The sequence below is a fragment of the Microtus ochrogaster genome, unplaced genomic scaffold (assembly GCF_000317375.1).
Source record: "Microtus ochrogaster isolate Prairie Vole_2 unplaced genomic scaffold, MicOch1.0 UNK68, whole genome shotgun sequence".
Lineage (NCBI taxonomy): Eukaryota > Metazoa > Chordata > Mammalia > Rodentia > Cricetidae > Microtus > Microtus ochrogaster.
Genome location: NW_004949166.1, coordinates 201,583 through 216,492, shown reverse-complemented (window position 1 = coordinate 216,492; position 14,910 = coordinate 201,583). Strand labels below are relative to the sequence as shown.

Here is a 14,910-nt window from a genome sequence, read left to right as displayed (position 1 = left end):
AGCAGCAGCAGCAGCAGCAGCAGCAGCAGCAGCAGCAGCAGCAGCAGCAGCAGCAGCAGCAGCAGCAGCAGCAGCAGCAGCAGCGTTTGCCCCAGTGAGGCTCACCATGACCACAGCAGCATCAGGCTGCAGAAGACTCCCCTCAACAACCTTCCTCTCCTCTGACCCCAGTAGCCTCCAGTCTCTCCTCCCAGCTCCACTTTTGCCTTTTCCAGAATACTCTAAACAGAACCGTATGTTTTGTATCCTTTTACTTACAATAATTTTCTGGACACTAATCCACACTATTGGATTTGTCAAGAGCTTGTTCCTCATTGTAGCCCATTTGCCTGAGGAGTCTTCCGGGTTATTTTCTCTGTGCAGAGATTATGATGAAATCAAACATTCATGTATAGACTTTTGTTTGCACTTAAGTTTTCATCTCTTAAAGCTCTAGAGATGGAACTGCTGGGTAGAACGTGGTGTGTATATTAAGACATTGCCACTTTCTTAGAGCGCTCACACATACCTTCTCATCAGCAACCTCGGAGTTTCAGCTGGGCCACATTCTCCGCAGCATCCACTTTTGTCTGTCTTTTCTTCCTTTTAGACACTCAGTAGATACTTACTGATCCGATTCTTGTTTAATTTGCATTTCCCTGATGGCTATGGATGAGCAACTCTTTCTGCTTATTTACCATTTGTGCATCTTAAACAGTGTTTTGTGGCTTGTTTGTTTGTTTGTTTGTTTGAGAAAGGGTTTCTCTGTGTAGCCCTGGCTGCCCTGAAACTCACTCTGTGGACCAGGCTGGCCTTGAACTCAGAGTTCCGCCCACCTCTGCCGTTCAAGCACTGGGATTAAATACAGGCACCACTACCACCCAGTTTGTGGTTTGTTTTTTAAATTATTTATTATTATTATTATTATTATTATTATTATTATTATTATTATTATTATTATTTTTGTCTATGCAAGTGTTTTGTTACTTGTATGTATGTGCACCACATGTGTACCTTATACCTGCAGAAATCAGAAGAAGGTGTCAGATCCCCTAGAGCTGGAATTACAGGTGGTTGTAAGCCACTATGGGTGCTGGGAACTGAAGCTAGTTCTTCTGCAAGAGCAGCAACTGCTTTTAATCACTGAGCCATCTCTCCAGCCCTTTTAAATGGATTTTTAATTGGTTTTAATTTTGTTTTAGTTGTTAACTTTTAGAAAAATGAAACATTTATATACAATAAACTGCCCATATTTAAAGTAACAGCTTGATAGTTTTCAACACCTGGGATAATATGCCACAGATCTTGAGCACAATGGGTACATTGTCCTCAAAGTTTCCTCCTGCCCTTAGTATGCGTTCCCCTCCCCCCTCTCTACACTTCCCTTCCCTAGGTTCCCAGTAGGTCAGTTAGCATTTCCTAGAATTTTATATAAATAGACTCAGAGTATTTACTCTTTCTGATTATTTTGAGATTCATTCACGCTGAAGCGTGTGTCAGCGCTTCCTACCTTTCACAGTCGAGTGTGCATATGTTCCATTGTGTGCATTCGGCTGTTTGTTCAGCTGTTGATGGATGTTTGGGTTGTTTCCAGTTTGGGACTGTTTTTAAAGAAATGACCAAACTTTATTTCAAAGTGGTTGTACCACTGTATAATCCCATTACAGAGTGTGGTTGTTTGTGCTGCCTCGCACAGTTTCCAGGAACTAGTGACAGCTCCTTCCATTCCAGCCAGTCTGCCAAGTACACAGTGACATTTTAGTATAGTCTTATTTTGCACTTCTTCAATGACCAAATGGCCAAAAAAACCTGTTTTCATGCTTTTATTTGGCAACCACTTGTTTATGGTGAAATGCTTGTTTAAATGCTTTTACTATTTTTTATTTTCATTTAAATGTTTTGTTATTGTCTTATTTGGAAAATGTAAAATTCATTTTGTTGTTGTTTTTACTGTTTTTCCACAGTAAAAACTCTATGTAGTAGGTTAAGCTAAAACTCAGGATCATCCCCCAGAGTGATGGAATTACAGTTGTATGCCACCCTGTCAGCTGATAATAATAACACTGTTTTTGGTTTGTGCTGGTAACCAAACCCAGGGTCAGCTGGTAGGGTCTAGCATGGTAGGCAAGGGCTGTACCCCCAAGCTGCAGTGTCAGCACTGGTTTTATTAGTTAGTTTTTAAAGATGGTTTCATTTTGTATCCTAGGCTGGCTTTCAACTTGCAGCTTAGTTCATCTTGATCCTGAATTCCCATCAGTCCTTCTGTATTAGCCTCCTGAGTGTTAGTGGTATAGTCATATGTCACCATGGCTGGGACATGTTTAAAAACCTTAAAAGAATATTTTGCTTATTTGTGTGTGTGCATGTGTGTGTTCACACACATACTACCATTTATGTGTGCCAGCCCATTTTTTTTAATACTCAGTATACAGATTTTACCTTTCCACCTTGGGATCAAGCTTACATGCATTCTGCCATTGAACTACATTGTTTCTCAGCATACAGGTCATTTATTGATATACAGATATACAGTTTGCAGGTATTTCCCCCAGGTGATTGTCTTTTTATTTTCTTAGGTACTTTTTTTTTTTTAGTTTTTCATAACTTGGGTTGGAGAGATGGCTCAGTGATTAAGAGCTGTTGTTACTCTTTCAGAAGACCTGAGTTCTCTTCCCAGCATCATGCCAGTAGGCTCACACCTGTCTGCAGCTCCACCCAAGGGAAAACACACGCGCACATGCACACACAAATAAATAGTCAAAAAATTCTATCTAACTTTCAGAATAATTTATTTTTATTTGTGTGTGTGTCACGTGTGCACAGGTGTGCCAGGTGCCTGTGGAGGATGTTAGATTCCGCCGAGCTGGGGTTACAGGTGGCTTTGAGAGATACAGACAGTTTTGAGCTATTTAATAAAGGTGCTAGGAACCAAACTTGGGTCCTCTGGAAGAGCAGTGAGTTCTGTTTAACTGCTAGACCATCTCTCAGGCCCCTCCTAGTATTTTGCTTGTTTGTTTGGTTTGGCTTTGTGTGTGTGTGTGTTTTGTGTGTGTGTGTGTGTTTGAGACAGGGTCTGACTATGTAGCTCTGTCTGTCCTGGAACTCACTCTGTAGATCAGGATGGCCTCCAATTCACAGAGATCCGCCTGCCTCTGTCTCCCAAGTGCTGGGACTAAAGGTGTGCGCCACCATGCTCAACCCTTATAGTATTTATTTAAAGAACAAAAGTTTCTGATTCTGTTTAAGTCAAGTTTGTTATTTTTCTCCTATGATTGTGACTCATGAAAGTTTTTAAATTTGTTATTATGTGTGCATGAGTGCATGATGTGTGTGTGTGCACATACTTGTAACAGCATGCGTGTAGAGGTCAGAGCACAGCTTTGTAGAGGTGGGTCTCTCTTTCCACCATTCCTGGGTTCTGGAACCAAACTTAAGTCTCTAGGCTTAAAGTGCCTTTACCTGATGAACTGTCTTGTCAGCTCTGAAAGTTTCTTTTTCTTTTCTTTTTTTAAGATTTTATTTTACTATGTATACTGTGTTCTGCTTGCATGTCTGCCTGCTATCCAGAAGAGGGCACCAGATCCCATTACAGATGGTTGTGAGCCACCATGTAGTTGCTGGGAATTGAACTCAGGACTTTTGGAAGAGCAGGCAGTGCTCTTAATCACTAGACCACCTGTCCAGCCCTGAAAGTTTCTTAAAAATCATGAGTGAGTGTTGAATTTTCCTGATATGATCTCTGTCAGCTGATTTGGCAGCTTTCTTAAGTGTTTTGTGTTCATATCAATTTGTTTTTAAATATTGAATCAGCTTTCCACTCCTAAGGGAAGCTATAAGTGGGTAGTATATACACTTTTGTTCTTTATTTGCCTTTTTTTTTTTTTAAAGACAGGGGTTCTCTGTGTAGGCTGTCTTGGAACTCATTATGTAGACCAGGTTGGCCTCAAACTCATAGAGATCCACCTGCCTCTGCCTCCCGAGTGCTGGGATCAAAGTCATACGCCACCACTGCCCCTTGGTGTATATGATTTTGTAATGATGGGTTCTTTGCTATTTTTTTCCAGGAGTTTTTGGTTGCTGTTTTATTTTATTTTTGTCTTTGAATATAGGGTCTGATGAGGTAGCTTTGGCCGGCCTGAAACGTTTTAGTGGACCAGGCTGGTCTTGAACTCAGAGAGATTCTTAAAGGCATATGCTACCACACCTGGCTTTTTTTTTTCAGGGCTTTTATATCTTATTTTCATGGAGGATATTGTTTTGTGTATCGGGTAAGTACTTCTCACCTCATAAGGTTAGTTAAGAACTGCTATTACTATTTTTATTATTTATGGTTGTTTTGTTTTCTGGAAGGCATTGTACAGAACTAGTGTCTTGGATGATCACAGTGGGCTGGATTACTATTGTTTGTGCTTTGTTTTTGCAAAATTTTGAACAATGTGTAGCATGTGGGTTAGCAGTGAGAGTGTTTGCCTTGATTGTAGCGGGCCCTGGGTCCTGCCTGCAGTGCTGCCAAACAAAAACAAAGCTCAAAGTGCAGATGCTCCCTTCAGCCAGTGCAGCACTTAGGCCGCCCTCACCTGAGTTGCTGATCCAGAAGCAGGCTGGATTCTGTGGTGTATAGTGTCTCACTTTCTCAGTGTTTGCCGTCTGCATGACAACCCCTTTCAGTTAGTGTCTAATTTATTCCTTCTCTCTCCTTTTATCTATCTATTTATTTATTGGTTTTTTTGAGACAGGGTTTCTCTGTGTAACAGTTCTAACTGTCCTGGAACTAGCTCTTGTAGACCAGGCTGGCCCCGAATTTACAAAGATCCGCCTGCCTCTGCCTCCCGAGTGCTGGGATTAAAGGCGTGCGCCACTGTCACCCAGCGATACCGCTCTTATATTCTTAAATGTTTCATTACACTTACCCATTGTATGTATGTTTAGGCCTGTGCATGCCATGGTGCACATGTGGAAGTCAGCTCAGCCTGTGGTGGTTAGTTCATCAGGTTTGGTGGCAAGTACCCTTAATTGCAGAGCCATCGTCTGGTCCCCTTTCTTCTTTTCTAGTGTTGTCTTTTAATGCTCTCAATTTTCCTGTGGAAGAGAGATGTTGGCCAAATCACTGTCCCCACAAAAAGGAGACAATAGGGTGGAGTGACTAGCAGCACCCTCTGGAAGGAGTGGAAACAACAGGATCCCTGTGGGGCACAAAAACAAAGCCCACCTTCTGCTTACAAGGAGACCTGGAGTCCCTGTTGTCTCCGCAGACAGACTTCCACAACCCTCACAGAACCTGAGCTATTTAGAGTTGTCTGGAGTTCATAGGGCTGTCAGGCTATGGAGTAAGAGCTCATGTTTTTTATATCTTCACACACTATGACCTAAGTATCTGGCTTTGGGCCATCGAGAATCTAAATCTACCTCGACAGAATCTAAATCTACCTCGACAGTGCAAGTTCCCACAGAGACCAACAGATGCTGTGTGTCTCCGTTCTTGAGGATCTGCAATCACTCTGTCACATTCCTGGTCAGCTGTAGTACCACAGCCCCAGCTTCTGGAAATATAGACCTAGCAGAAGTGTCAAGACTCTGGCTTCTAAACTGATGTGGCCCCCATCCCCTGAGAACAGAGTGAAAACTGACATAACCACCAGCATGAAATGCCTGTGAACACTTGTGCATGACTTGTAGCCAGTCTGGTAGCAGCCTCACTCTGCCCTGTGAGCCAGCTGGCCAATCCACAGTGCCCCCAGGTACACAAACCCAGTCTGACAACCCCACCCACTGGAGAGCCTACCACATAGCCACCAGTCTGTGGCTCAACAGTCCACCAGGCAACAGCTTTATTCCTAGCAAAGCCATACCACACAACTACATCACAGACACCCACAGGCTTGACCACTGACAACCAAGTACATTACCAGTGAGCATCACAGTTAAAGAAACTACACTACTGTGTCCACTTGGAATCTAAGCTAGCAGTATGTCGAACTAAGGTGAGGTAGCTCCAATTGACAAGAAAAAGTCTCTTTCTTGGGGAAATGATTCCTCAATAAAGTTGAAAGAGGCAGCTTCTTTACTTGCTTCTTGTGTAAAGTCACAGGCTGAAAGTAAAAGAATAGGAAAATATACTTAATGCCAATAGAAAAGCCTGTAAGAAAATGAAGATCCTTATATAATGATAAAAATTTCAAGCCGGGCGGTGGTGGCGCACGCCTTTAATCCCAGCACTCGGGAGGCAGAGGCAGGCGGATCTCTGTGAGTTCGAGACCAGCCTGGTCTGCAGAGCTAGTTCCAGGACAGGCTCCAAAGCCACAGAGAAACCCTGTCTCGAAAAACAACAACAAAAAAAATTCAGTTCATCTGTTGATAATGTGTGCACTCAATGCAGCACCACCCAAATACATTAAGCAAATGTTACTATATCTAAAGGGAGAGATAGGATCTCATACAGCAATAGTTGGGATGTCAGCATCCCAGTAGACAATAGCAGTAGACCCAGCCTCAAACAGTGAAACACCAAAGTTAAACTGTTGTATAGACCAAATAGACTGGTGTACATAGAACACTCCTTCCAGCAGCACAGAATACATCGTCTCCTCAGCACATACAATTCACCAGTGCAAATCATAGAGTAGACCAAAACACAAGTCTCTGAAAGAAGTTTTGAAAATCATCTGTCCATAAGACATAGTTGGTCTAGAGGAGCTCTGGAAATTATAAAAGAAAATGAAAATTAGACAGTATACTCCTGAATAACTAATAGGTTAGTGAAGATATTAAAAGGGAAATGTTAAAAATGTTTTGAGATTTATGAAAATAGAAATACAATATACCAAAATTATGTGGGGTGCAGCAAAGGTAGTGTTAATATGTTTGCCACCATAAATTCCTACACCCACAAGGCAGAAAGGTTTCAAAAAGCAATGCATAGCAGCATGGCTTAGGAACTAACCAAGGGGAGGCGGCTCAACTGATGACCCAAGTACAAGCCCCAGAATCCATGTTGAAAACACAATAACAAAGGCAAGAAAACATAGTTGTGGTAGTGGTATCTGTAATACTGGTATTCCTGTGGTGAGCTAGGAGGCGGAGACAGGAAAATCATTCAGAAGGTTGTAGGTCTACTAGCCTGGGCTATTTATTGCAGGGAAGGAAACCTTGCCTGAACAAGATGGAAGACGTAAACAAGTGCTGTCTTCTGCCCACTACAAGGGAACTATGGTATATGTGTATAAATATGCACACGCACACATGCACACACACACACACACACACACACACACACACACACACACACACTAGTCAATCGGTTCTTTGTTTGTTTGTTTCGAGACTGTCCAGGCTGGCCTTGAACGCACAGATGTCTGCCTGCCTCTGCCTCCTGAGTGCTGGGATTAAAGGCATCCGCCACCATTGCCCAGCCCTAATTAATATATTTTTAAAAGAAATAACTAGCTAGGTGGTTGGGAGTTAGAAGCAGGTGGATCTCTGAACTCAAGGTCAGCCTGGTCTGTCAAGTTCCAGTTAGCCAGGAATACATAGTGAGGCCCCATCTCACAATACAGAAACAAGCCCCAAAGTAGTAGGAGGAAAGAAATAATAAAGATCTGGCAGAGACAGATGAACTGAGAACAGCGTGATGCAAAATACCACTGAGACAAAGTTCGGTTTTACAGGGAACCATAATTAGCACTAGGGAAAAAAAACCAGAAAGATGAAAAACGAGAAAAAAAAGAGAGATTATTACTGATACTCCAAAAGTTTTATATATATATATATATATATATATGTATGTATATATGCTAACATATCAGAAAACAGAAAAAATGGACAATTTCTAGATGTTAAATGTAAAACATGAATACCAGAAAGAATAAGTTTAGAATTCTTTCTAAAGTTAAAGGGATTCTTTCGGATACATTTTATGAGACCAGCATTCAGTGCAAACTAGACTATGTCCCTAATGAATGTGAGTGTGAAAATGTTAGCAAGCCAAGCCAACTGAAAGAGTTGTTTTTCTATTTTACCTTGTTTATTTGCATATGTGTGCATGTATAGGTTTCCACAGAGGTCAGAAGGTGACATTGGATCCCTTGGTGCTAGAGTGCAGGTGTTTGGGAGCCACCCCACTGTAGGAGCTGGGATATGTGCTCCAGGCTCTGTTGAAACAGTAAGTAGTCTTCACCACTGAGCCACCTCTCCAGCCCTTACCTTGTTTTTGTAAGATGGCTCTCTCACTACTTTGCAGCTCCCTGAGTAAGCCAGTATGGCTGGCCAGTGAGCCTCAGGGATCAGCCTGTCTCTGCCTCCCCAGCATTGGCTTGTGCAAGTGTGCACCACCATGCCTGGCTTTTCACATGGGCTCTGGAGCTCAGACTCAGGTGCTTAGGCGTGTGCAGCAAGCACCACCAACTGAGCTATACCAGAAATCCCTAGCCAACTGATTTTCTTTTCATTATATCCCAACCACAGTTACCCATCCTTCCTCTCCTTTCAGGCCCCCGCCCCTATCTCTCCACCAGAACCACTCCTCCTCTGTTTCCCCTCAGAAAAGAGCAGGCCTCCCAGGGATATCAATCAAATATGGTATAACAAATTACAATAAGACTAGGCACAAACCCTCATATCAAGGCTGGATGAGGCAACCCAGTAGGAGGAAAAGGGCCCCAAGAACAGGCAAGAGTCAGAGACACGCCCACTCCCACTGTTTAGGAGTCCCACAAGAGCACTGAGCCACACAACTGTAACATATATGCAGAGGACCTTGTTCAGCTCCATACAGGCTCCATGGTTGTCACTTTGGTCTCTGTAAGCGCCCTTGTGCCTGCTTAGTTGATTCTCGTGGTGTCTTCGACGCCCCCCCCCCCCCCCGTGGCTCCTACAGTCCTTCCTCCCTTCCTTAGTTAGGTTTTCTGTTGCTGTGAAAAGACACCTTGACCACAACAACTCTTTCTTTTTTTTTCTAAAATTTATTCATTATGTATACATATTCTGTCTGCGTGTAAGCCTGCAGGCCAGAAGAGGGCACCAGACCTCATCACAGATGGTTGTAAGCCACCACGTGGTTGCTGGGAATCAAACTCAGGACCTTCGGAAGAGCAGGCAATGCTCCTAACCACTGAGCCATCTCTCCAGCCCGCACAGCAACTCTTATGAAGGAAAAATATTTAATTGGGGTGGCTTACATTTTCATAGATTTTGTCCATTATCATCATGGTGGGGCATGGTTGACAGAAAGACGTGGTACTGGAGAAGGAGCTGTGAGTCCTACATCTTGACCAGGCAACAGGAAGTGGTCTGGGACACTGGGCCTGGCTTAAGCATAGGAGACCTTAAAGCCCACCCCAAAGTGATACATTTCCTCCAACAAGGCCACACCTACCCCAACAAACCACACTCCCAATGATGCCACTCCTTATGAGCTTATGGGGGCCAATTATATTCAGACTATCACATTCTCCCTCTTCTACGAGGTTCCGGAGCTCCACCTAAATGTTTTGGCTCTGGGTCTCTGCATCTGTTTCCAACAGTTGCCGAATGAAGCTTCTCTGATGACAGTCTGGAGTCTGATCTGTAATTGTAGTAGAATATCATTAGGCATCATTTCATTGACTTTTTTTTGTCAGCCATGTTTAGTTCTATCCTGGATGCTGGTCCAGTCTCTGGTGCCTAGCCATTCAGGCAGTGTCAGGATTGGGCTCCCTCTCGTTGGGTGGGCCTCAAGTTGGACCAGCCGTTGGTTGACCACTGTTGGTGGAGGCTGACCACTGTTGGCAGAGGCTGCTTATTCATTTCCCGGACCCAAAATAATCACACAGAAACTATATTAATTGCAAGACTGTTTGACCAATAGCTTAAGTGTATTTCTAGCTAGGTCTTACATCTTAAATTAACCCATTTCTATTATTTTATATTTTACCACGATGTTCGTATTTTACTGATACGGTACATGGGCATCTTTCTCCTCTGGCGAATACATGGCATCTTTGACTCTGCCTTCTTTCCACCTCTTATCTGTTTGGAATTCCCACCTTGCTCTTATTTTGCCAAGTCACTGGCCAAAACAGCTTCTTTATTGACCAATGGCAATAAAACATACTCACAGCATACATCACCTCCCACATCAGGCCACTCCCACAAGTACCTTGCCACCATTGCCCCAGCACATCTTACAGGCAGAACAAATTGTAGGTCAAAGGTTTTGTGGCTGGGTTATGTCCCAGTCCCACCTATGGCAGCCTTGCCTGGTAACAGAAGATGGCCAGTTCAGGCTCTGTACCCCCTATTACTAGGGTCACCCTCACAGATTCCAGGGAGTTTCCACTGCACTAGGTTTTTATGGGGTTTTGCAAACCCCCAATTCCAGTCATATCTCTCAGTACTTTCTCCCTCCACCCCACATCCCTCCTGTTCCACCCCCATTGACCCAGTCTACCCACAAAATCTATGTTCCTTTTTCAGGGAGATCCATGCATCTCCCCCTTGAACCCTCCTTGTTACTTAACCTATCTGGATCTGTGGATTGTAGCATTGATTATCCTTTACTTAATAGCTAATAACCACTTCGGAGTGAGTACATACCATGTTTGTCTTTCTGGGTCTGGGTTACCTCACCCAGAAAGATTTTTTTTTCTAGTTCTATCCATTTGCCTACAAATTGTATAATGTCATTTTTAAATAGATGAGTAATACTCCATTATGTACATGTACCACATTTTCTTTATTCATTCTTTGGTTGAGGGACATCTAGGTTGTTTCCAGGTTCTGAGTACTACAAATAAAGCTGCTATGAACATAGTTAAGCAAGTGTCCTTGTAGTATGGTAGAGCATCCTTTGGGTATATGCCCAGGAGTGGTGTAGCTGGGTTCTCAATTTTCTGAGGAACTGCCATATTGATTTATGTAGTGGCTGTACAAGTTTGCACTCCCACCAGCAATGGAGGAGTGTTCCCCTTGCTCTACATCCTCACTAACATGAGCTTCCACTTGTTCTTCTGATCTTAGGCATTCTGACAGGTATAACTGGAATCTCAAAGTAGTTTAGATTTGCATTTCCCTGATGGCTAAGGATGTTGAACCTTTCTTTAAGTGCTTCTTGATCATTTGAGATTCCTGTGTTGAGAATTCTCTGTTTAGATCCATCCCCATTTTTAATGGGATTATTTGATTTGTTGATATATAGTTTTTTGAGTTCGTTATATATTTTGGATATTGACCCTCTGTCAGATGTGGAGTTGGTAAAAAAATCTTCCCATTCTGTAGGCTGCAGTTTTGTCCTGTTGATAGTGTCCTTTACCTTACAAAAGTCTTTCAGTTTGATGAGGTCCCATTATTATTTGTTGATCTTAGTGTCTACACTATTGATGTTCTGTTCAGTAAATTGTCTCCTGTGCCAGTTCATTCAGGGCTTTCTCTTCTATCAGGTTCAGTATATCTGGTTTTATGTTGAGGTCTTTGATCCACTTGGACTTGAGTTTTGTGCAAGGTGAAAAATTTGGTCCTATTTGCATGCTTCTACATGCCAATATTCAGTTAGACCAGCACCATTTGTTAAAGATACTTTCTTTTTTACATTGTGTATTTCTGGCTTCTTTATAAAAAATTAGGTGTCTGTAATGTGTGGATTTACATCTTGCTTTTCTATTCAATTCCATTGATCAATGTGTCTGTTTTTATGCCAATACTATACAGTTTTATTACTATAGCTCTGTAGTAGAGTTTGAACTCAGGGATAGTGATAACCTGTAGAATTTGTTTTATTGTACAGGATTATTTTAGTTATCCTGTTTTTTTTTCATATGAAGTTAAATATTGTCCCTTCTAGGTCTGTAAAGAATTGTGTTGTAATTTTGATGGGGATTGCATTGAATCTGTTGCTTTTGGTGAGATTGCCCTTTTTACTGTATTAATCCTACCAATCTATGATTATGGGAGATCTTTCCATCTTCTGATATCTTTTTCAAAGACTTGAAGTTTTTGTCATACAAGTCTTTCACTTGCCTGGTTAGAGTAACCCCATGATATTTTATATTAGTTGTGGTTTTTGTGAAGGGTGTTGTTTCCCCGATTTCTTTCTCAGCCCATTTGTCATTTGTTTATATGAGAACTACTGATTTTTTTAAAGTTAATCTCGTATCGAGCCACTTGACTGAGGGTGTTTATCAACTGTAGGAGTTCGCTGGTGGAATTTTTGAGGTTGCTTATGTCTACTATCATATTGATGGGGAAACTCTGTCAACCAATCACATCTAATTGGGGCGTGGCAACCTGGACCCCAGGAAGAAAAACTGGGAGAGCCAGGTGGGAGATCCAGGTACGTGCTCTCTGCACAGTGCCCGCCGGACTGATTGGAAGTCAGACCTCCCACTCTTATAGTGTGAGTTTCCCCTCTTTAACCATTAAAATATAACTGTTATTCTTGAGCTAGCCTGGTTGTTTATCTTACCGACCTAATTCACTACATCATATCATCTGAAAATAATGATACCTTGACTCCTTTTTTCCAATTTGTGTCATTTTGGTCTCCTTTTGTTGTCTTATTGCTTTGTCTAGAACTTCAAGTACTTTATTAAATAAATATAGAGTGTACTGCTTTGCCTTGTTCCTGGTTTGTGTGGAATTGCTTTGTGTTTCTCCATTTAATTTGATGTTGGCTCTAGGTTTGTTATAAATTGCCTTTCTTATGTTTAGGTATATCCTTTGTATCTCTGATCTCTCCAAGACCTTTATCATAAAGGGGTGCTGGATTTTGTGAAAAGCTTTTACATCATTTGATGAGATGATCATGTTTTTTTTCCAGTTTGTTTGTATTGACTAATTTTTGTATGTTGAACCATGAGCCATTCCTGAATCTCTGGGATGAGGCCTGCTTGATCATGGTGGATGATCTTTTTGATGTGTTTGTGAGTATTTTATTGAGTATTTTTGCATCTATGTTCATGAGGGAAATTGGTCTGTAATTCACCTTCTTTGTTGAATCTTTGTGTGGTTTGGGTATCAGGGTGACTATGGCCTCATAAAATGTATTTGGCAGGCGGAGGGGACCCGCGGCCCGGGCGAGAGCTCGCCAGCCCCGCCGTGATGCCCCCGCGCCCAGGACGCCGCTGGCCGGGCTGCCGGCCCTGGCCGCGCTCCTTCTGCTGCTAGGCTCTCGTAAGGGTGCCTGGGCCCAGGAGGTGGAGGCGGACGGCGAAGCCGGGCAGGACCCGCACGCCAAGCACCTGTACACGGCCGACATGTTCACGCACGGGATCCAGAGCACCGCGCACTTCGTCATGTTCTTCGCGCCCTGGTGTGGACACTGCCAGCGACTGCAGCCAACTTGGAATGACCTGGGAGACAAGTACAACAGCATGGAGGATGCCAAGGTCTACGTGGCTAAAGTGGACTGCACGTTCAGCTTTGACGTGTGCTCCGCCCAGGGTGTGCGAGGATACCCCACCCTGAAGTTTTTCAAGCCTGGCCAAGAAGCGGTGAAGTACCAGGGTCCTAGGGACTTCGAAACACTGGAAAACTGGATGCTGCAGATGCTGAATGAGGAGCCGCCTACACCAGAGCCTGAAGCTGAACCTCCCAGAGCCCCTGAACTGAAGCAGGGGTTGTATGAACTCTCTGCCAACAACTTTGAGCTGCATGTTTCTCAAGGTGACCACTTTATCAAGTTCTTCGCCTCGTGGTGTGGTCACTGCAAAGCGCTGGCTCCAACCTGGGAGCAACTGGCTCTGGGCCTTGAATATTCCGAAACTGTCAAGATTGGCAAGGTTGACTGCACGCAGCACTATGGGCTTTGCTCAGAAAACCAGGTTCGAGGCTATCCCACTCTGCTGTGGTTCCGAGATGGCAAGAAGGTGGATCAGTACAAGGGAAAGCGGGACTTGGAATCACTGAAAGACTATGTGGAGTCACAACTGCAGGGTCCAGAGGTGGCCCCAGAGCTGGCTGCTGAACCCACGGTTGTCAAGGGCACTGTCCTGGCACTCACCGAAAAGAACTTTGAAGGCACCATTGCACAGGGGATAACCTTCATCAAGTTCTATGCTCCGTGGTGTGGGCACTGTAAGAATCTGGCTCCTACCTGGGAGGAGCTCTCTAAAAAGGAATTCCCTGGCTTGGCAGATGTTACCATCGCAAAAGTAGACTGCACTGCTGAACGGAATATCTGCAGCAAGTACTCAGTACGAGGCTATCCCACATTGCTGCTTTTCCGAGGAGGTGAAAAAGTGGGTGAGCACAACGGAGGTAGAGACCTTGATTCTTTACACAGCTTTGTCCTGCGCCAGGCAAAGGATGAACTCTAGAAACCCCTGGGAAGTCGTGCTTCCTGGCTTCCTCACCTTGTGCAGAGGAGTGACAGCAGACGGACCCCCGCGTTCCTACTGGGGTTAATCAGAAAGCTGCGTGTACTAAGACTGTGTAGCGTCCCCATGTGTGCTGCTTCAGCCACCACACACTACAGATCTTGGTTGCATTTCTCTGATCATATCTCATGGTCCCCGGGCAAATGTTTTCAGTGGCAATCCGTCCTGTAACCTTCTCTTGACAAAATTAAGTTGGCTTCCCTTGCAACGAAAATATAGTTAAGGAAAAAAAATGTATTTGGCAATGTTCCTCCTGTTTTTATTTTGTGAAATAATTTTAGGAATATTGGCATTAGCTGTTCTTTGAAAATATGGTAGAATTCTGCATTAAAATTGTCTGGCCCTTGGCTTTTTTTGGTAGGGAGACTTTTAATGATTGATTCTATTTCCTTAGCGATTATAGGTCTATTTAATTTGTTTATCTGATCTTGATTTATTTTGATAAGTGATATCTATCGAGGAAATTGTCCATTTCTTTTAGATTTTCCAATTTTGTGGAATAAATGTTTTTAAAGTATGACCTAACACATCTTTGGATTTTGTTTGTGTCTGTTGTTATATCCCCCTTTTCATTTTGATTTTATTA

The 14,910-nt window shown here is 43.1% G+C and overlaps 1 protein-coding gene and 1 pseudogene across 2 annotated transcripts in view; both read left to right on the top strand.

Annotated features, from left to right (window-relative positions):
• The window catches only part of Gnb1l (G protein subunit beta 1 like), an 80,992-nt gene that overhangs the window by 13,548 nt on the left and 52,534 nt on the right, over positions 1–14,910 (top strand). The gene's annotated exons all lie outside the window — the stretch shown is intronic.
• On the top strand, positions 13,048–14,303 carry LOC101982076 (annotated as a pseudogene).